The 24,520-nt window shown below is 37.7% G+C and overlaps 1 protein-coding gene and 1 long non-coding RNA gene across 2 annotated transcripts in view; one reads left to right on the top strand and one right to left on the bottom strand.

The window, feature by feature from the left end:
* LOC307152184 (uncharacterized protein) overlaps positions 1-24,520 on the bottom strand; it is a 93,914-nt gene that overhangs the window by 33,126 nt on the left and 36,268 nt on the right. The gene's annotated exons all lie outside the window — the stretch shown is intronic.
* On the top strand, positions 21,515-23,294 carry LOC307152859. The gene is made up of 3 exons (XR_013820072.1): positions 21,515-21,698; positions 22,881-22,973; positions 23,144-23,294. It is a non-coding gene; the product is annotated as an uncharacterized lncRNA (long non-coding RNA).

Below are 24,520 nucleotides of genomic sequence, written 5' to 3' on the forward strand. Positions count from 1 at the left end.
GACTGGAGTCATCTCTGTACTCTAGACAGGGACTGGAGTCGTCTCTGTAATCTAGTCAGGGACTGGAGTCATCTCTGTACTCTAGACAGGGACTGGAGTCGTCTCTGTAATCTAGACAGGGACTGGAGTCATCTCTGTACTCTAGACAGGGACTGGAGTCATCTCTGTACTCTAGACAGGGACTGGAGTCATCTCTGTACTCTAGACAGGGACTGGAGTCGTCTCTGGACTCTGGACGGAGACTGGAGTCGTCTCTGGACTCTGGATGGGGACTGGAGTCGTCTCTGGACTCTGAAGGGGGACTGGAGTCATCTCTGGATAGGGACTGGAGTTGTCTCTGGACTCTGGAGGGGGACTGGAGTCGTCTCTGTACTCTGGAGGGGGACTGGAGTCGTCTCTGGACTCTGGAGGGGGACTGGAGTTGTCTCTGGACTCTGGAGGGGGACTGGAGTCGTCTCTGGACTCTGGAGGGGGACTGGAGTCGTCTCTGGACTCTGGAGGGGGACTGGAGTCATCTCTGGATAGGGACTGGAGTTGTCTCTGGACTCTGGAGGGGGACTGGAGTCGTCTCTGGACTCTGGAGGGGGACTGGAGTCGTCTCTGGACTCTGGAGGGGGACTGGAGTTGTCTCTGGACTCTGGAGGGGGACTGGAGTCGTTTTTGGACTCTGGACGGTGAATGGAGTCCTCTGGATGGGGACTGGAGTCGTTTTTGGACTCTGGACGGTGACTGGAGTCCTCTGGATGGGGACTGGAGTCGTCTTTGGACTCTAGACAGGAACTGGAGTCGTCTCTGGACGGGGACTGGAGTTATCTCTGGACTCTGGAGGGGGACTGGAGTCGTTTTTGGACTCTGGAGGGGGACTGGAGTTGTCTCTGGACTCTGGAGGGGGACTGGAGTCGTTTTTGGACTCTGGACGGTGAATGGAGTCCTCTGGATGGGGACTGGAGTCGTTTTTGGACTCTGGACGGTGACTGGAGTCCTCTGGATGGGGACTGGAGTTATCTCTGGACACTGGATGGGGACTGGAGTTATCTCTGGACTCTGGACGGGGACTGGAGTCGTCTCTGGACGGGGACTGGAGTCGTCTCTGGACTCTGGATGGGGACTGGAGTCGTCTCTGGACTCTGGAGGGGGACTGGAGTTGTCTCTGGACTCTGGAGGGGGACTGGAGTCGTTTTTGGACTCTGGACGGTGACTGGAGTCCTCTGGATGGGGACTGGAGTCGTCTTTGGACTCTGGACAGGAACTGGAGTCGTCTCTGGACGGGGACTGGAGTTATCTCTGGACTCTGGATGGGGACTGGAGTTATCTCTGGACTCTGGACGGGGACTGGAGCCGTCTCTGGACGGGGACTGGAGCCGTCTCTGGACGGGGACTGGAGTCGTCTCTGGACGGGGACTGGAGTCGTCTCTGGACGGGGACTGGAGTCGTCTCTGGACGGGGACTGGAGTCGTCTCTGGACTCTGGACGGGACTGGAGACTCAGGCACGGCGGCGGCCATCTTGACCAAGGGCTCAGGCATGGCGGCAATGACGGGACGAGACTCTGGAATGGCGGCAATGACGGGACGAGACTCTCACTCTGGAATGGCAGCCTTGACGGGACAAGACTTGGAATGGCAGCCATTTTAGGACGAGACTGTGGGGAGACAGGGACGCAAAGGGAGTCCGAAACTGCTTCCTCAAAGGTGTAGGACGATCCATTATGCAAATACCACAGCCACCAAATGTTATTAATGTACCTCTTCAGGGAACAAGTGGTGGCAGCAGCTGGTAATTGCTTGAAGAGTGGATCGTCTAAACCACTCCAAAAGATGGTTTTGAGGGTCATATCATTCCAGGACACCTGGTGCGTGAGTTCGAGGAACTCCTCGATATATTCCTCGACCGGGCGGTGGTCCAGGGAGATGGAGAGAAGCAGTACGGCTGGGTCTAGGGCATGAGGAAGATGCCCATCTTGTTGCGGTCAGTTTTTGGGTCCGGACTTCTGTTACGGAGGTAGACTCAGACACGGAGGATGAGGCACAACAGGAGGTTTATTGACAACAATAGAGAGGAATGTGGTAAGCAGGTTAAGATCCACAAACATTCAGACAAAACACAATGCAACAGAGGAAACATCAGACTACATTACCAGCTGAGGTCGGTTCTGGTGTGACTGTTTTACCGGTGATGGTGTGAGTAATCTCTAAAAAAAAAATTCTGTGGCTTAGTAAATATTACAGTAATATTTAACTTTATTAACTTAATAAAATCTCTGAATATCGTTTACTTGATTGTTTGAGTTAAACATACCAAAATAATTGACTAAAAATCCAACAGTTAATTTGATCTCAAATTTACAGTTATATTTAAGGTTTTTTTCACTAAAATAATTTAGTATTTGACTAAACAATTATTTATTTATAATACACTTAACATATTTGTGAAATTTCAATCAAAATATTTGAGAATGGAGAATTAAACTGATCTGTTTAAAAAAAAAATCAATATTACTTAATTCAAATCAATATTATTAATATATAACACACTCTTAAGAAATACGGTAAGTTTACTCAATTAAAACTGCACCCCTCCCCCACCCTGACACAACTCAACGGTTGAGTGAGCGCGAGCTGTTTGAACTCTCTCCAGTCCAGAACAGTTCTTCTCTTCTCAGCGTCGCAGAATTGGTGCATTTCCTCTGTGAAATTCAGGTCTGTGTATGTTTTATTTTATCTATAAAATCATTACTGTACTTTAAATAATTTTATTTAAAGCAAAACAACAGTAATTCGACACCTAAACGAGAGTTGCGTCTGTCTTTTTGCGTGATTGAAACGCCTTGCATAAAACACACAACTTTATTCCTAATGATAATGATTATAATTAATTTGGATGCTAAAATGTCCTCAGAACTGTGCACTGTTTGTTTATTGGCAGGTTATGGAGTCAGTCGTTCACAGTATCTTTCGGCTATGAGTGAAACGCAGGACGGCGGTCTGAAGTTTGAAGTTCACCCGCAGAGCACGAGTCCGTCTCCGGCACGAGAACCAGCGCTGATCCGGTGGAGATTGGTTACATTTGATTACACTTGAATTAGGCTACCTGAATGTTTAAATGTTTCATTTTTACTTCTAAAATGTTTGTTAAATGAGTTTAAATGTCGGCAATATTGTATAGGCTACATGTTAAAACTGTAAAATTTGCTGTATTGCTCATCCACAATAAAGGCCAATGTCATGTATACTGGTGGTTGCATGGAATTGTATTTTACAAAGGTTTAGAGGAAATAAAAAACAAGTCAATATTACTCATAAATAAAAACAGTTAATATTACTCATAAATATTGTTTTTTAAATGTTTAAATGTTAAATTATTTCTACTCAGTTTTATTTGTTAATGTACCAGATGCAGTTACTCAGATTTACTTAATCTTTTTACTTGCATTTACTCAATTCATACAGTATATTTTATTGATTTCACAGCTTTAATATTTACTACATTTTTTTTAGTGTAAAAATGTTTTGCCAAAAAACTGAGTAAATCATAGTTAAACTTTTTAGAGTGATAACAGCTGAAAAAAATAATGACTGATGAATACTAATGAATTAATCACACAATAAAAAGAGCTCATGTAGATATAAGCACTCTGTCCACCTCTGATCATCTGTATCTAGATACACAAACACACTCACACACATGTTCACTTCTAGAGATCCACAAACATTCAGACAAAACACAATAGAACAGAGGAAACATCAGACTACATTACCAGCTGAGGTCGGTTCTGGTGTGACTGTTGGACCGGTGCTGGTGATGTTTTGAGTAGTATCTAAAAAATAAGTATGTGGCTTAGTAAATATTACAGTAATATTTAACTTTATTAACTTAATAAAATCTCTGAATATTACTTTTTTACTTAAAGCTGCAGTCTGTAGCTTTTTTGGGTTAAAAATTATCCAAAATCATTTTTTGAGCAAGTACATAACCAGCCAGTGTTCAGAACTCTCTGCTTGCCGTAGCTCGATTCAAAATCGTAAGCTGTAATACTGTTTTTAATTCCAGTGGTACTGGTGGATTTCCGCGGGAAATTCGAGCATGTCTTTGCGTCATTACATCACATCTGTGCACACGAAGAAGGAGTCTCGGCTAGTAGGCTATGAGTGTGAGGGTGTTGGAGGTGGAGATTTATAGCCTTTTCTCACAGCACTTGATATAATTAAACGTATTAATTTGATGGCGGATCCAGAAAGGTTCAAATGACAATCACCAGTGACAACTGGAGATTCACCCGTTGTAAAACGCGAAAGACTTCAGAGAAAAAAAGAGACTGCAACTGGCCCGTGCGAAAACAAGGACAAATATCGGAAGGGCATTAAATGTAGTCATGCAATGCTGATGTTGTTAACATTAACAATTTGAAAACAAAGTATAATTTGCACGGTTTGACGTGATTTGATAAGCGATCGTTAGATTTAATCGGCGCGATTTACTGCAATGCTTTTTTCCCCTTAGTTGGTCAGAGCAAAAGTGGATGTTACTTGCTTGTTCAGACGACATTTTCTGGTGAAAATTCTTATGTTGGTCATACTTCCAAAAAGTATAATCTGTGATTGCGAATGACAGTATCCACACCACCAGCTCGGTGATTGACAGCCGCACATTCCCCTCAAAACACTGGATTCATCCGCGCTGTGCCATGCCGAGACACAACACACTTAAAGTTGATAATTCTGTGAATAACTGCAATTGCAGATTTCGAACAGAGATGGCGACAAAGAGGAAAAACTGCGGACTGCAGCTACTTAATCTTTTTTAAGTAAAGAATTTACTTAAAATTCAGATTAACTTAATCGTTTTACTTGCATTTCCTCATTCAAACAGTATATTTGATTGATCTCACAGCTTTAAAATTTACTACATTTGTTTTAGTGTAAAAATGTTTCACCAAAAAAATTTAGTAAATCATAGTTAAACTTTTAATGGTGATAACAGCTGAAAAAGATGATGACTGATGAAAACTAATGAATTAAACACACACTAAAAAGAGCTCATGTAGAAATAAGCACTCTGTCCACCTCTGATCACAACACAAACATTCAGACAAAACACAATGCAACAGAGGAAACATCAGACTACATTACCAGCTGAGGTCGGTTCTGGTGTGACTGTTGTACCGGTGGTGGTGATGGTGTGAGTAATCTCTAAAAAAAAATAATTCTGTGGCTTAGTAGATTTTACAATAATATTTAACTTTATTAACTTAATAAAATCTCCGAATATCGTTTACTTGATTGTTTGAGTTAAACATACCAAAATAATTGACTAAAAATCCAACAGGTAATTTTATCTCAAATTTACAGTTATATTTAAGTTTTTTTCACTAAAATAATTTAGTATTTGACTAACCAATTATTTATTTATAATACACTTAATATATTTGTGAAATTTCAATCAAAATATTTGATTAAACTGATCTATTTAAAGAAACAAAAATATTACTTAATTCAAATTAATATTATTAATATATAACACACTCTTAAGAAATTTAGTAAGTTTACTCAATTTAAACAATGCACCCCTCCCCCACTAGCCTGGTTAAAACCAGACCATTCTCAGTAGTAACTGAGTTATGGTCTGGCAAAGTTTCATTAATAACTAATTTCCAAAGGGGCGTCACCAACGGACGTCGCTCAAATGCCTCTGTGTGCAATTGGATGGACCTAAAACCAATCAGAGCGATCGTCATCGTGTAAAGCCATATGCTGCGTCCCAATTCGCCTAAGTTACACTACGCCATAAAAGTATGTACTCTTTTTGTGAAGAAAATGTATTTACTTTTGAATGTGTAGCAAAAAAGTAGGCAAGCTTTGGGACATACTACTTCGTCATCTTTATCGGACGGATCTGTCGCGTGCATCCTGTCACCCTGTCAATCCTCTTGTCACAGTTAAAATCCTCTATTAAATCTAATTTAATTTCCTACCGTTTCGGAGAGAAATGTAGTAGCACGTTCATCTGCCAGTGGGTCTTTCATGGAGACTGTCCTCTTGTGTTTGCAATTTGAATATAATAATGCATTTAAAAGTTGGTGCGCTTCCCCAACAGACGTCGCTCAAATGCCTCTGGGCGCAATTGGATAGACCTAAAACCAATCAGAGCGATCGTCATCGTTTAAAGCCCGCCCCAACGTTTCTGATTGGTGCCGTGATTTTGATGGATTAGAAATGGTCTTGAATGAGCTCTTTGCCAGACTACTTGCAGAGCAAATCTAAATTTGCCAGAAGTTGTCTGGGTTTTCCCAGTTTACTCCCCCACCCTCTGACGGTTGAGTGAGTGCGGGCTGTTTGAACTCTCTCCAGTCCAGAACAGTTCTTCTCTTCTCAGCGTCGCAGAATTAGTGCATTTCCTCTGTGAAATTAAGGCGTGTGTATGTTTTATTTTATCTATAAAATCATTACTGTGCTTTAAATCATTTTATTTAATGCAAAACAACATACAGGTGTAATTCCACACCTAAACGAGTCGCGCCTGTCTTTTTGCGTGATTGAAATGCCTTGCATAAAACACACAACTTTATTCCTAATGATAATGATTATAATTAATTTGGATGATAAAATGTCCTCAGAACTGCGCACTGTTTGTTTATTAGCAGGTTATGGAGTCAGTCGCTCGCAGTATCTTTCGGCTATGAGTGAAACGCAGGATGGCGGTCTGAAATTCGAAGTTCACCCGCAGAGCACGAGTCCGTCTCCGGCATGAGAACCAGCGCTGATCTGGTGGAGATTGGTTAACAGACTGGTTGATTACACTTGAAATAGGCAACCTGAATGTTTAAATGTTTAAATTTTACTTCTAAAATGTTTGTTAAATGAGTTTAAATTTAGGCAATATTGTGTAATATTGTAATGTTGTTAACATTAACAATTTGAGAACAAAGTATAATTTTCACGGTTTGACGTGATATGATAAGTGATCGTTAGATTTAATCGGCGCGATTTACTGCAATGCTTTTTTACCCCTTAGTTGGATATAACAAAAGTGGATGTTACTTACTCGTTCAGACGACATTTTCCGGTGAAAATTCTTATGTTGGTCATACTTTCAAAAAGTATAATCTGTGATTGCGAATGACAGTATCCACTCCACCAGCGCGGTGATTGACAGCCGCACATTCCCCTCAAAACATTGGATTCATCCGCGCTGTGCCATGCCGAGACACAACGCACGTAAAGTTGATAATTCAGCGAATAACTGCAATTGCAGATTTCGAACTGAGATGGCGACAAAGTACCCTGGTAATCCAGAGTTCTCGCGAGAGCACAAGTTGAATTTGCTCAGCGAGTTACTCTGGTGTCGAGCAATGGAGCTCATTAAATATGCCCCTCGATCTGAGCTGCACCAATCACATCGGGTTATCTGATATAGGCGGGCCAGAGGCGAGCTAAACGGATGATGACAGCGATGTGACGTCGAAGTCATTAGTAAACATTGCAAGATGGCTATGGATGAACACCACTTGTTTGATACGGCTTTGGCCGCTACAATGAAGGAGTTAGACTTGGCTTTTTCTCTAAAAGAGGAACAGAAGACGGCGCTCGAATCTTTCCTTTGCAAGAAGGACGTTTTTGCTCTTTTGCTGACCGGATACGGTAAGAGTGTTATCCAGTTGCGTGCAGTGAGATTTTCAAATGCATGCTTGGTGCCGCCCCTCGAGGTGGCCGATTTTCATTAGTCGACGCCAGACCATTAATCTTTTAGATTTAGGGATTTCCAGGCTAGCGACAAAGAGGAAAAACTGCGGACTGCAGCTTTAAGATTTACTTAATCTTTTTTAAGTAAAGAATTTACTTAAAATTCAGATTTACTTAATCTTTTTACTTGCATTTACTCAATTCATACAGCATATTTCATTGATCTCACAACTTTAAAATTTACTCTTTTTTTTTTTTTGTGTAAAAATGTTTCACCAAAAAAAATAATAGTTAAACTTTTTAGAGTGCAGAGGAAACATCAGACTACAATACCAGCTGAGGTCGTCTCTGGTGTGACTGTTGTACCGGTGCTGGTGATGGTGTGAGTAATCTCTAAAAAAATAATTCTGTGGCTTAGTAAATATTACAGTAATATTTAACTTTATTAACTTAATAAAATCTCTGAATAGTACTTTTATACTTAAGATTTACTTAATCTTTTTACTTGCATTTACTCAATTCATACAGTATATTTCATTGATCTCACAGCTTTAAAATGTACTAATTTTTTTTTAGTGTAAAAATGTTTCACAAAAAAAATTGAGCAAATCATAGTTAAACTTTTTAGAGTGTAACAGCTGAAAAAAATAATGACTGATGAATACTAATGAATTAAACACACACTAAAAAGAGCTCATGTAGATATGAGAACTCTGTCCACCTCTGATCATCTGTATCTAGATACACAAACACACTCACACACATGTTCATTTCTAGAGATCCACAAACATTCAGACAAAACACAATAGAACAGAGGAAACATCAGACTACATTACCAGCAGAGGTCGTCTCTGGTGTGACTGTTGGACCGCTGCTGGTGATGTTTTGAGTAGCATCTAAAAAATAATTATGTGGCTTAGTAAATATTACAGTAATATATAACTTTATTAACTTAATAAAATCTCTGAATATTACTTTTTTACTTAAAGCTGCAGTCTGTAGCTTTTTTGGGTTAAAAATGATCCAAAATCATTTTTTGAGCAAGTACATAACCAGCCAGTGTTCAGAACTCTCTGCTTGCCGTAGCTCGATTCAAAATCGTAAGCTTGTAATACTGTTTTTAATTCCAGTGGTACTGGTGGATTTCCACGGGAAATTCGAGCATGTCTTTGCGTCATTACGTCACAACTGTGCACACAAAGAAGAGTCTCGGCTAGTAGGCTATGAGTGTGAGGATGTTGGAGGTGGAGATTTATAGCCTTTTCTCACAGCACTTGATATAATTAAACTTATCAATTTGATGGCGGATCCACAAAAGGTTCAAATGACAATCACCAGCTACAACTGGAGATTCATCCGTTGTAAAACGCGAAAGACTTCGGAGAAAAAAAGAGACTGCTACCGGCCCATGCGAAAACAAGGACAAATATCGGAAGGGCATTAAATGTAGTCATGCAATGCTGATGTTGTTAACATTAACAATTTGAGAACAAAGTATAATTTGCACGGTTTGACGTGATTTGATAAGTGATTGTTAGATTTAATCGGCGTGATTTACTGCAATGCTTTTTTCCCCTTACCCAGCGAGCAAAAAGTCGTCCAGAAGACGTCTAAAAGACATCATTCTTAGACATCCAGAAGACGTCCTCACAGGAGCCAGAATGAAAGTTTTTTTTACGTCTTTTCTGGACATTGTATAGACGTCAATTAAAGACGTGCTACAGACGTCATTCTTAGACATCCAGAAGACGTCCTCACAGGAGCCAGAATGAAAGTTTTTTTTACGTCTTTTCTGGACATTGTATAGACGTCAATTAAAGACGTGCTAAAGACGTCATTCTTAGACATCCAGAAGACGTCCTCACAGGAGCCAGAATGAAAGTTTTTTTTTACGTCTTTTCTGGACATTGTATAGACGTCAATTACAGACGTGCTACAGACGTCATTCTTAGACATCCAGAAGACGTCCTCACAGGAGCCAGAATGAAAGGTTTTTTACGTCTTTTCTGGACATTGTATAGACGTCAATTACAGACGTGCTACAGAAGTCATTCTTAGACATCCAGAAGACGTCCTCACAGGAGCCAGAATGAAAGGTTTTTTTTTACGTTTTTTTCTGGACATTGTATAGACGTCAATTAAAGACGTGCTACAGACGTCATTCTTAGACATCCAGAAGACGTCCTCACAGGAGCCAGAATGAAAGGTTTTTTTACGTCTCTTCTGGACATTGTATAGACGTCAATTAAAGACGTGCTACAGACGTCATTCTTAGACATCCAGAAGACGTCCTCACAGGAGCCAGAATGAAAGTTTTTTTTACGTCTTTTCTGGACATTGTATAGACGTCAATTAAAGACGTGCTAAAGACGTCATTCTTAGACATCCAGAAGACGTCCTCAAAGACGTCATTCTTAGACATCCAGAAGACGTCCTCACAGGAGCCAGAATGAAAGTTTTTTTTACGTCTTTTCTGGACATTGTATAGATGTCAAGTAAAGACGTGCTACAGACGTAATTGTTAGACATCTAAAGGCAGCAAGAATAAAAGTTGTATTAGACGTGTTTTCTGTAGTAGAAATGTCAAAGACTGTTAAAGACCCATACTGACATGGAAATCCCATATGTGCATTTTGCAAGGATCCAACTTTAAAAAATATTTACTTACAAATATTTACAAAACAGTGGCAGTGAGTGAGCTAGTTCTCACTGAGAAAACCCCAGTTACTCATTGTTAATGGTTGTCGTGTCATGAAACTGCAGACACACAGACCATAGACCTAAATAAGATTTTAAAGAATATTGATAATATTGAATATTCAATTGAATAACTGTGTAGTGTATATAATTGCATTTGTATATCTTAACAATATAACTGTAATAAACTGCTTACCATTTTCCTGTAAACCAAACTAATCACTCCAAGAAATCAACTATTTAAATCTCAAAATATATTTTTATTACTATTTTGTTCTGCTGGACCAAAACTTAACAGCCGGAAGAATAAAGTATACATTAACACAATCAAACTTAAAAACCAGAACAGTTAAGTTGTAAATTAACACATTTTCCCTTTAAATAATCTATAAAATGTTGTTAAAACAATATAGGCTATAACATAACAATTAACAAAATATGGCTGCTATAAGGTTCACAAGCTTCATTTATAGCAGCAAGCAGTTTCAGATGATCGGCTGCAGACTTTATTTGGGCCTCTGTTGCAGCTGGGTCCCATTTCATGACAGCAGCTACAATCAAAGCAAAAAAATCAACATGTAAAATAAATAAATACAAATGCCACTGTTGTGGTTTAGCTTATAGCAGAGATACATAGTTGAAAATTTGAGTACTCGAATCAATTAAATGAAATAAATCACAAATCAAGTAAAATTACATCAAGCCTGATATAAGGCATTCCACACACACACACACACACACACACACACACACATAGGGGCCATTTACAACTTCATGCGATTTTGGTGATCGGATAGCTATACGATCTTGAAAAGACCAGGTGTAAATGCCCTCCGAAACACATTCGTGACGCATTTGAATCTGATTGCTCAAACCACTTCAGGAGGAGGTCTGGGCCGCATTCCAGAAGATACTGGACAAGTGTAAATGCATCTGGTTGTTCAAACCACATATCATATGTAAATTTTACTCCTCCCAAAAACGCTCTAAAATAAAGGTGTGAGAGCGTGTTATAGGCTATATGTCATGTTATAGCCAGTTATGACGACGCTACTGCCGCATCGCCGCTGACCATCTAACGTTATTCATCAAGCCAACCTGCAAACTAGCGGAAATCAAAGTGAAAGTAAGCCCCCGATGCTTAACACAGTTATCATCTTTAAAAGTAAAGAAACGAAATGATATTACCAAGGCTGTTGCGCTCTCTCCTATTGCGGTCTTTGATTTAGAAATTTTAAAGGAGAACTCCGGTCAATTTTAACATTGAGGCCACAGTAGTCGATTGTCGAGTTCACGCGCGTGATCATAGGTACTAAACCAATGCCCGTGAACTCGACAATCGATTACTGTGGACTTCGACCGAAAACAGGATGTAAATACAGGTATGAGCGCTGGCTGAATTAACATCATTTTTATTCATATCTTTCACATCTACTGCAGTCAGATTCACCCGCGTTCACCCCGAAGGAATCACTCACATTAGCTGTGCACTTGTAATGACACATCAAGGATGTTAAGAGGCTAAAAGCAGGTTTAAAGGTCCCGTTCTTCGTGATCCCATGTTTCAAACTTTAGTTAGTGTGTAATGTTGTTGTTAGAGTATAAATAATATCTGTAAAATTATAAAGCTCAAAGTTCAATGACAAGCGAGATATTTTATTTAACAGAAGTTGACTACAACGAACGGCTCGATTGGACTACACCCCTCTACTTCCTTCTTTAATGACATCACTAGAACCGTGTTTTTACCGTGGAACACAGGCGTTTTGATGGCGAAATGTCAACAGACGGTTGATGTTTATCTATAATCGGATACCGCAAAAGTTTAATTCGAAGTTGTTAGTTTGCTCTGTCCATTTCACCACGGACTGTTTTTCTAACCTGGGATAATATCAAGCACAGGCTTCTCTCAGCGTTTCATACTGACGAAGAGGACAATTTCAACTATATTCCAGCAAGCGGTAAGTAGTGATTTACTATGGAAGTAGCGATCAACTTCACATCGTTTCACTTAGTAGGATGAAAATAATCTTACTTAAACTGTGATTAATATACAGAAAGCGATCAAAGAACAATCCCTTTCCAATCGCCCAAGCTGTCAATCACACAGCGCGAGTTTATCTGGACACTTGACAAAACTCGTTATGAAATCAATGACGCTGTTACACTGCACAACGAAGCGCTTACTGTATTTATATACCTCATGTTTGCATTGGTGAAATCATTAGTGAGAGTGCAGAAAGTGATAAGATCTTTTTTCACGCGATCAACAGACTGTCATCTGCTCAATATGCTCATCACTGCAACCTTTTATGTGATGGGAATAGATCTAAATACTTAAAAAACTTCTCACGATTCGTTAATCCCGATAGCTGTAATAGTAAAAACGTATAATAGCTGTAATAGTAAAAGTTTTCCAGATAGTTCCACATGTAATGCCAGATATTTCATATGCAAACATTTCAGCCAATCACAGCAGAGGGCGTTTACACTGAAGTCTCACAGCAGACACGCCCCTTCAAACAGAGCGTTCAAACCAGGGAATGAAATCAGGCTAGGAAATATGCCTTTTATTTCTAAATTATAACAATTTTTGATCTAAAAAACATACTAACATTATAAGGGCACCCCAGGAAACATGATAAAATAATAAAAATAATCCATGGAATGGGACCTTTAAAACTTGCCCCATTGAAGTCAACAGGGTGCAAATTTTAAAAAGAGGATAACATGGTGTAGGCAACACCGATTTTTGTCGTTGTTCTCTGTATTGACAGCACTCCAAATGTACAAAAAAATGAGCTCAATGTTAAAATTGACCGGAGTTCTCCTTTAACGGATGATCAATAAAATGCAGCTCATATCTGTTGCTTTCGGTGACGTGAACGCCATTAAATTTGCATAGTGAGGGAATCGAAGATCGGATTTATATCCGTTTTGCAAAAGGTGTAAGGTGTAAATGGAATTGTTGTGATAAAACAGATAGCTATCCGATCTGAGAAAACGCATCAAGTGGCCAGGTTTAAACAGCCCCATATACACACACACACACACACACACACACACATATTAGGGGTGTAAGTTAACGGTTCACAAAATTCATGGTTCGGTTAAATACGATACACTTGTGTCACGGTAAGGTACGTTTTTGAGACAGGAAAAAGAAAGAAATGCCAGAGAAATTTCCTTGATTTAATATTTGTAACTTTTTTTTTTTTTTATTAAACCTAACATCATAAAGTATGATTTTTTTTTTACTTTGAGGAATGATGAAGCTATAATTGACTCTTAGAAGCATGTAAAACAGCTCCTTGAAAAAAATGAAATGTAATATTGTAGTTATAAACAAAGGTTTATTTTAGTTCAGATTAACATTTGAGGGCAGAAATTTTATTTATGTCAAAATAAAACCAACGTAATGTAACTTGAAAGCATTATAGCCTACTATTCCTGCCATACTTCCATGGTTACAGTTAGTGTTACTACAGTAAATCCATGGTGAATGTTGCTGATCTGTGGACACTGGATTGTTCATTCATGGCACAATGTTTCCACATCAGCGCTGTTTGATCCATTAATAACAGAGAAATATGAATGCTTCTCACTAGATCTCGCAGCGATGTTATTACTTCAGTGGGGATCTCTTAGCGCCGTGTAGTAACAGTGTCGCTTGATCAAGATCGGCTCGCGCTGCACTGGTCCAAACTGATAAACGGCCCGTGAAGCACATAATAACAGCACCTGCTTTCTGGTCAGTTAGCCTACAGTACCTGCTTTTTTTGTGGAAACCAAATCTTTTGATTTTGAGAGAGCCATGTGTTAAAAGTCAGATGGCACTTAAGCTACTTTATGATTTGCCCTATGTCTGAACAAAAGAAATAAAAGTTAACTATCTATACCATATTGAATTGCATAGCATCATATTTTTGCAATGCGTTGAATCGAAATCGAATCGCACCGGATCGTAATAATAGTGAATCGTATTGCATTGCATCGGTAGCTGGCAGCTGCTTATATGTATCATTAATGTATTGTATCGTTGGCTATGCATCAAGATGCGTATCGTATCGGCCTCAGTTATGGAGATGCACATCCCTATTACCTACATAGGAAAAGTAACTACATTTACATACTGTGAATCGTTTTTTTATTTATCGAGAATCGTTTTTGCATCGAAAATCGCAATTGTATCGAATTATGACATTTTCTTAATCTTACACCCCTAATATAAACACATACATATAGTACTTTGGAGACCAATTGTGTTGAAATAACATTGAGACAAAGGAGGTAGAGGACGAATACTCACTTATCTTGGTAGCTGTTCTGATGAATGACGGATCCTGACCACAGAAAGATAAAAGAGAGAGGTAAAAGGGGGGAATTAATTAGCATGGGTCACATTTCATTCGTTTTGTCTGGTATCTAAAACTTATGTCTGATAGAAAAATGTGCATCACCAAAAGAAGGAACATGTAAGATTAACACAGTGGATCTGTCCAAACGGTAATCGTTTTAATAACGTTGTCATCTGTACAAAGAAAAAACTCTTCCGTTTTTAGTACATTGTTGTTGTGTAAAAGTTCCTTAAGTTTGTGTGTTCTTGACGTCTTTTCTTTTAACCCTGCAGGTAGTTACATTAACGCATCTATTAATAGAAGTTTTACCTATGGAACTTCGGTATGATTAAATTTGTGTAATATAGCAAACCCAAACAAATGTTAAATGGAACTCTTCCACCATATCTAGCTTTAACCTGTATTTACATCCTGTTTTCGGTTGAAGTCCACAGTAGTCGATTGCCGAGTTCACGCGCGTGATCATAGGTAACTAAACCTATGCGCGTGAACTCGACAATCGACTACTGTGGACTTCAACCGAAAACAGGATGTAAATACAGGTATTTGCGCTGGCTTAAATAACATCATTTTTATTCATATCTTTCACATCTACTGCAGTCAGATTCACCGTGTTCACTCTGAAGGAATCACTCACATGACCTGTGCACTTGTAATGACACATCAAGGATGTTAAGAGGCTAAAAGCAGGTTTAAATATTGCCCCATTGAAGTCAACAGGGTGCAAATTTTAAAAAGAGGATAACACGGTGTAGGCAACAGCGATTTTTGTCGTTGTTCTCTGTACTGACAGCACTCCAAATGTACAAAAAAATGAGCTCAATGTTAAAATTGACCGGAGTTCTCTTTAACCTACCAGTCTATTGACTGTCTAGTACAGCTTACTAATACTCTAATGAGAGTTAGTTGACATGTAGTTGAAAAGTTACTTATAGTTAGTAGAATGTCTAAAGTGGACTATCGAAATAAAGTGTAACCAGATACTGCAGTGGATACTTACTAGTGATGGACTTGTTTTTATCTGTTGGTGCCTATTCTGCTCCGTAAGTCCAATGCTTGATCTAAAAATAAAAATTTTGTTAAAAAGTGTGTTAATAGGATTATTGATCGGGTAACATAGGACCATTTTTTAATGTTCCATAAGTGTTATATAAATCTGGAGAACCCTTACTAAAAATTAACAATGTTTTGCGACACTAACCAAATGGTAATAAATTATTGTAATACGTAAAATAGGAAAGAGGCCGCACTATGCATAAACTTTTATTTGCAAAAACACGTTTTGGCGCGTGCCTTCATCAGTTTGCACGCGCCGAAATGCATTTTTGCAAATAAAAGGTTATGCATAGTGTGGCCCTCTTTCCTATTTTACGTATTACAATTATCCAGGCCAGCACTCTAAAAGTTTATTAATATATGCAGTGAAGCCTGCTCCTATACTCACTTAATAAATTATTGTAATCAATCCACCATAAAAACATGGTTTCTACACTATAATAAAAAAACATGGTTAATTTAGCAAATGTCCTTAAAAGAACAGCTCATCCAAAAAAAAAAAAATCTCATTATGTAGCTTACTCACCCTCATGTTGAAATTGTATGAGTTTCTTATGTAGAACCATAATTAAGATATCTTGGAAAATGCCTTTTATTTTTGTCATACAATGAATACAGTTGTTTTATTCCCAAAATTCCTGTGTTTCACAAAAGTAAGTTATACAGGTTTGAAAATACTTTCATTTTGAAAGACATTTATTTTTGGGTCAGCTAGGCCTGTAAACTCAAGAAGATAAAGCTTGTCTGGAGGGTTTGAACCAGTGCATTTGAGCAGAGTTTACATGTTCTGCCTCTATTTCACGTGTATTTTATGACAATACTCACCGCATCTGAACATCGTGTGGCTGGATAATATTTATTCCCAAAATGCCTGGATCATGAAGGAAACACACACATACACATCAATATTATTATTTGTTTTACTTACTAACGGAGACATTTGCAAAAGCTTGCAAAATTGACTCAACAGCTCCAAAACATATTACGACTGTTAATTTAACTGATCGGTTAGCCATCCCGCGATCAACAATAGATTCAAAAGCCTAGTTTGCAGATTCTTAGAGTAAGACTGTGACAGTTCCTTTCTGTCTAAAGATACAATATTCTCAGTTCACTCGTTGTAAAGCTCCCATGCTGAGTTTTTTTTTTTTTTTTTTTTTTAATCATAGACAAGTTACACATGCTAGCAGCACATAACATTAATTCATTGGAATACCGTATGCACTAATAATATTGATCTACTGTAATCGCGTTTAGATTCTCAATTTAATACACTATATCTTGACGTAGCAGAATTTGTATAAAATAAAGTTATTTACCTTCCGTAGATTGCAATATGTCCGTTGTTAAAATTCTTTGTCCATATTCCTGGTTTGTTCTTCATTTACATCCAGCAACTCGCTCAAAATAAACATTTAGCAGTCCGATGTAAAATAATCCATGTTTTAAACGATGTAAAACCCACAGAATAGGCTAATATTGAAGATCCCGCGCAGCAGCAAAGCAAACACCGACTCGCTCAACTGACGTTTATTCAAACTTGACTCGTAAAGGCGCGCATAGTTGTCATTGGCTAGATTGCTGGATGACAGTCAGAATAAACAGAGAATAACAAATCATGCTCAAAACAGCGAGGAGAGACAGCCAATAGTGTGGCAACATTGTAATTACTGGAAAATATGAATATATATATATATATATATATATATATATATATATATATATATATATATATATATAATGTGCTGCTTATTTGGTTGTAGGATTTGTAGGCTGGCTGTTATATTTAATCAATTGGTTAAATTGTTTTTTTCATTGCAGTGCATGATTAAAAATTAAACATTAAAAATTAAAGATTAAAAATACTGTAAGAACTTACAGTAACTGACCATATACAATATTTATTTACCACTGTTCTGATAAAGCGCAATTTAATAGAGCAAACAGTATATTAAACAGAGCAAACACTGCATATTCATATACAATTCTGTATGTAGATCTATATGAAAATCTAATGAATTGGTATCATGGTGGTGACAGTTACATTCATGTGACCAATAATGACCCTTTTACACTTTCACAAATTCTTGACCTTTCCTTTAGAAACACTCTTATGCCTAATAATGTCAACATCCTTTATCACCCTGTGAGGCACTGGTACACAACCTGTTGGTTTAGAGTTAATCCTCTGTCCAACGCAACACTTTGGTAACATTGGCAGAATTATATACAAGTTACAACATAATACCCCGGGTTTCACACTTCACAGGCAAGACTTAAGCCTGTAGTCCCAAACTAAAATGCATGTTTGAGCTGTATTACCTGAAAGCAACTTGCACTGACATATCTTATGGCAGTGCCATTGTTTTGTCTCAAGATGCACGCCAGTAATGTTTTTTTTTTTTTTTTTGTTCTAAAGCACATTTTTAGAAGCTATAATGAAATACCCAAATTGAACTAAGGACAAATCCTGGCTTTATCTAAACCCTGTCTGTGAAACCGGGTCTGGGTTAGAAATTAAGGATTAAGGTTAACCCTAACCCTAACCTTAAGACTTGTCTACAGACGTTTATTTAACAGCATGGTGTTAACTGCAGTGGTTAGGCCTTTAGCATTAATAAAGGACAAAAATCTTCTCACTGTGACAGTCTGTTTAGTAAAGATTGTTTGTATGGATTGTCCCTAAACTAGAGCTATTGATGCACTCAAGACATACCTGTATCATAAAGATCGTATTTACAAATTGAACATACATGAACGCCGCCACAATGATGAAAATATGAGTAGGAAGCTTGGGATTTTCTTTAAGCCCGATCTTGAAGAGTTATGAGTGTGTCAGTGAGAAACATGTAATACCACAATACTTTGGTATTTAGCAGTTACATTGCCAGGCTTTTCTATTTACAATGAAGTAAGCTAATGCCTGCACAAAATATGACAGTATTATAGTATAACAATATAACATGTAATGATAAATTTTACAGTGGCTTCATAAATTAATTTAAAACATAAAAAAAAACAAATAGTAAAACCTCATGAATACAAACTTCCCAGGAGGACTTAAAAGCATCATGTGTGCATCATGAACCCTGTTGGTGTCTGACCAGCAAGATCAATTTAACAGTTAATAGTCCGTAAATTTACAGTCAGTTAATTAATTTACAGATATTGTTTGTCATTTTGTTCTGAACTAGTTCTGGCTGTCAGTCATTGACTGTTTCTGGATGTCAACGGACGTCCAGATTATAGTCAGCATGAACGTCTTTTCTGAACTAGTTCTGGCTGTCAGTGGACGTTTAGATTATGGCCGGATTGGACATCTTTATTCACGTCATTTATGGACTGTTTCTGGATGTCAACGGACGTCCAGATTATAGTCAGCATGAACGTCTTTTCTGGACTAGTTCTGGCTGTCTGTGGACGTTTAGATTATGGCCGGATTGGACATCTTTATTCACGTCATTTATGGACTGTTTCTGGATGTCAAAGGACGTCCAGATTATAGTCAGCATGAACGTCTTTTCTGGACTAGTTCTGGCTGTCTGTGGACGTTTAGATTATGGCCGGATTGGACATCTTTATTCACGTCATCTATGGACTGTTTCTGGATGTCAAAGGACGTCCAGATTATAGTCAGCATGAACGTCTTTTCTGGACTAGTTCTGGCTGTCTGTGGACGTTTAGATTATGGCCGGATTGGACATCTTTATTCACGTCATTTATGGACTGTTTCTGGATGTCAACGGACGTCCAGATTATAGTCAGCATGAACGTCTTTTCTGAACTATTTCTGGCTGTCTGTGGACGTTTAGATTATGGCCGGATTGGACATCTTTATACACGTCATTTATGGACTGTTTCTGGATGTCAACGGACGTCCAGATTATAGTCAGTATGAACGTCTTCTCTGAACTATTTCTGGCTGTCTGTGGACGTTTAGATTATGGCCGGATTGGACATCTTTATTCACGTCATTTATGGACTGTTTCTGGATGTCAACGGACGTCCAGATTATAGTCAGCATGAACGTCTTTTCTGAACTAGTTCTGGCTGTCTGTGGACGTTTAGATTATGGCCGGATTGGACATCTTTATTCACGTCATTTATGGACTGTTTCTGGATGTCAACGGACGTCCAGATTATAGTCAGCATGAACGTCTTTTCTGAACTAGTTCTGGCTGTCTGTGGACGTTTAGATTATGGCCGGATTGGACATCTTTATTCACGTCATTTATGAACTGTTTCTGGATGTCAACGGACGTCCAGATTATAGTCAGCATGAACGTCTTTTCTGAACTAGTTCTGGCTGTCAGTGGACGTTTAGATTATGGCCGGATTGGACATCTTTATTCACGTCATTTATGGACTGTTTCTGGATGTCAACGGACGTCCAGATTATAGTCAGTATGAACGTCTTTTCTGAACTATTTCTGGCTGTCAGTGGACGTTTAGATTATGGCCGGATTGGACATCTTTATTCACGTCATTTATGGACTGTTTCTGGATGTCAACGGACGTCCAGATTATAGTCAGCATGAACGTCTTCTCTGAACTATTTCTGGCTGTCAGTGGACGTTTAGATTATGGCCGGATTGGACATAATTTCTCAGTGTCATTAATAGACTAATTCTGGCTGTCAATGGACGTTCAGTTCATGGCCTGGACGGGCGGACTTGATTTCAACCTGTTTTGTACGTCCACAGACGTCGCTTGCTCAGTGGGTAGTTGGTCAGAACAAAAGTGGATGTTACTTGCTTGTTCAGACGACATTTTCCGGTGAAAATTCTTATGTTGGTCATAATTCCAAAAAGTATAATCTGTGATTGCGAATGACAGTATCCACACCACCAGCTCGGTGATTGACAGCCGCACATTCCCCTCAAAACACTGGATTCATCCGCGCTGTGCCATGCCGAGGCACAACGCACGTAAAGTTGATAATTCAGCGAATAACTGCAATTGCAGATTTCGATCTGAGATGGCGACAAAGAGGAAAAACTGCGGACTGCAGCTTTAAGATTTACTTAAACTTTTTTAAGTAAAGCATTTACTTAAAATTCAGATTTACTTAATCTTTTTACTTGCATTTACTCAATTCATAGTGTATATTTCATTGATCTCACAGCTTTAAAATTTACTAAATTTTTTTGAGTGTAAAAATGTTTCACCAAAATAATTGAGTAAATCATATTTAAACCTTTTAGAGTGATAACAGCAGAAAAAAATGATGACTGATGAATACTAATGAATTAATCACACAATAAAAAGAGCTCATGTAGATATAAGCACTCTGTCCACCTCTGATCATCTGTATCTATATACACAAACACACACTCACACACGTGTTCATTTCTACACTGTAAAAAAGCCAACTTACTGAAAGTTCTCCAAATAAACATAAAACAGTAAAATGAACTGAGATATTTTTATTGGAAGTGTTCATGCATCATACTAAGTTGATTCAACAAATTCGTTACTTAAATGATGAAAACTTACAATGTTTTGTTGTTCAAACTAAATCGTTTTAGTTTTCATTGAAGTCCGCGTTTTTTGTTAGCGCGTGCGCAGTTTGAACCCTGAACGCATGCGCAGTGTGAGACTCGGCGGTTAGGTCTCTGTCTGCAGCTGGTGAGAAGCATAGACGGATGAGAAGTCGGTAGCAAAGTGCTGCCTTCAATTCAGCGTTTCTGCAGAATCACTGGTATGTATTAATCATTTTTATAATCGACTGTATGTTATTTGTCATATATGATGTTTTGTGCTCTTCCCAAACTGATGGCCTGATGTAATTCACCATCACTGTTACAGGCCGCTGTTACATCACTACCAACTCTGACCAACTAATACTGGAAGAGGCCAATGCTGATGTTATCCTGCCTATTCAATCCAGCGTTTCCAAAGAGTCACAGGTATGTATTAACGACACACTGACGGGAATATTGCTCTTTGTGTTGTTTACTGTTACCACCGGCGCTCTCTGGAAGACTACATTACCCATCACTGCCTAGAACTACAGCAAACTACGGCAGCTCAAATAGCTCAAAATACACAGCACGTTGAGTTTTTTTTTTTTTTTTTTTTTTTTTTCTCGTGGTGACTCTCCCTGCATTCCAAATGGCATAATGTTATGTATTTTAAAAATAATATTTTTTTATTGTGAATAATTTTTTTTATTTTAAAGTAATTCATTAATGATTTAAGTAATAATTGATGTGCTATGTTAGACATTTTTGAAGTAGAAATCCGTTTTGAAAGTTTAAAACACTGTTAATTACAATTACTAGGTTAGCTGAAAGAAATATTGTTAAAAAAAGGTACAAACTAAGACTTGACTTGGCCTTTAGGGACTTGAACATGTCTGGTATTTATCATTTTTATAATCAACTGTATGTTTTGTCATATCAAATGAGATGTTTGCTCATTATGTATTTACACTAGTTGAGGAGTACAGAGAGAGATGGCCTGCCACCTGCACTTTTTCTAAAGGATGAGGTAAACCATTTAATAGCAACTGTTAATATTATTATTTTTATTTTTATTATTATTTCTAAAGATTATTATTAATTATTATTTCTTTAGAACATTTTAGGAATACTTATAGTAGTAAAACTTTGATTCTAACTGACTCGTTTTTTACAGATCTCCATGGAGTTTTCGTGTATCTGTAACGTCGACCATGAGAATCTACTTTTAATGAACACATATAGAGAGGAAAATAGTAAGTAAATAACTTTATAATATCAGTTATCAATATCATAAACTTAATTATGACATCAGTCTGTTTTTCATGCAGTTGTCAATTGGGAAACTGTATATGATTTATTGACAAATTTTATGATTTTACTTTTTTGATTCCACTGTATGTAAAAGAGCAATCTGTACATTCTTTAAAAAAAATCTTTGTTATGGACCGAGTCATATGGATTTGGAATTACATGAGGAAGAGTAAAAGATGACAGAATTATCATTTTTGGGTGTGCTGTATACATTTAACTCCCAAAGCAGATCCCTATGTTAAATTATTAAGAGTTAAGGTCATAGTGCATCTGCAGATTAAAATATATATATATATTTTTTTCCTTTCTTTTTAGGTGAGTGACATTACCACACGTCAGAAAACAGATCTTGAGGGATTGCCACTTTTCCAGCATGAAAACTCTACAAGTTTACCCAGGATGCGTCTGGTAAATTACCATTTTCATTTTCATTTCTTGGTCATTTTTTTAATCTATTTATGTTTTACATGTATTCAGGTTATTTACACAACAACATAAATAATAATAATGTTGTTGTTGTTATTATTTTTAAATTTACACTTCAATTAATACCCCTATCTCATGAATTATTCTCCCAGGATACTGATCCTTTAGACCACGGCACCAAAGATGTAGAGATCTGAATCCTTACTGTGGCCGAAGATGCCGCTGTTACATCCCTACCAACTCTGACCAACTAATACTGGAAGAGGCCATTGTTCTTGAGGACATTACAGATCTACCAGCAGTATACGCTTGTTCGGACTCATGAATGCACTGAATATGGATTGATGATGACTGACTTTTCATTTTTGGGTGAACTGAACCTTCAGGCTAATGTTCTTTAACATGCATTGGTAAGTACCATGCATTGAGTTAACAAATTCAAGACTTGCTACGATAATGTCATTGTTGTGCATCAGACACAAACTGTTTAAATAAAAAAAGTTATCTGACTCGTGTTATGGTCTGTCTCTTATTTAATTAAACTATTTAAATAATATATAATAAATCAATATAGGCCTATAAGATAATAGGCCCATTTGTGTTCAGCCAACTAAAAATACTTTGTTCTGTTATTCATTAGCTAAACATGACTATTTATGTTGAAGCAACTTATGATTTTAACGTAATCTTTTTAGTTGCGTGGACTTCAGTCCCTGTTTGTGGAGTTTACTCAAAAAAGAGCTTGCGATAAGTTGCCTTATTTTTTTAAGTTGACCCAACTTTTTTTTTTTTACAGTGTAGAGATTCCCAAACATTCAGACAAAACACAATGCAACAGAGGAAAGATCAGACTACATTACCAGCTGAGGTCGGTTCTGGTGTGACTGTTGTACCGGTGCTGGTGATGTTTTGAGTAGTATCTAAAAAATAAAATAAGTGGCTTAGTAAATATTACAGTAATATTTAACTTTATTAACTTAATAAAATCTCTGAATATCGTTTACTTGATTGTTTGAGTTAAACATACCAAAATAATTGGCAAAAAATCCAACAGTTAATTTGATCTCAAATTTACAGTTATATTTAAGTTTTTTTTCACTAAAATAATTTAGTATTTGACTAAACAATTATTTATTTATAATACACTTAACATATTTGTGAAATTTCAATCAAAATATTTGAGAATGGAGAATTAAACTGATCTGTTTAAAAAAAAAAAATCAATATTACTTAATTCAAATCAGTATTATTAATATATAACACACTCTTAAGAAATAGAGTAAGTTTACTCAATTAAAACAATGCACCCCTCCCCCACCCTGACACAACTCAACGGTTGAGTGAGCGCGAGCTGTTTGAACTCTCTCCAGTCCAGGGGTCTCATTTATAAAACTGCGTAGGAACCTTACTAAAAGTGTACGTGCGCCCGAAAGCCAACAAAGGCGTACGCAAAAAAATATTGAGACTTATAAAACCGTTCGTACGCCAGAACCTGCGCAGAATTCACTTTGTAAATCCCAGTCAGCGGA

Source organism: Squalius cephalus (assembly GCF_949319135.1).
Source record: "Squalius cephalus genome assembly, chromosome: 2".
Taxonomy (NCBI): domain Eukaryota; kingdom Metazoa; phylum Chordata; class Actinopteri; order Cypriniformes; family Leuciscidae; genus Squalius; species Squalius cephalus.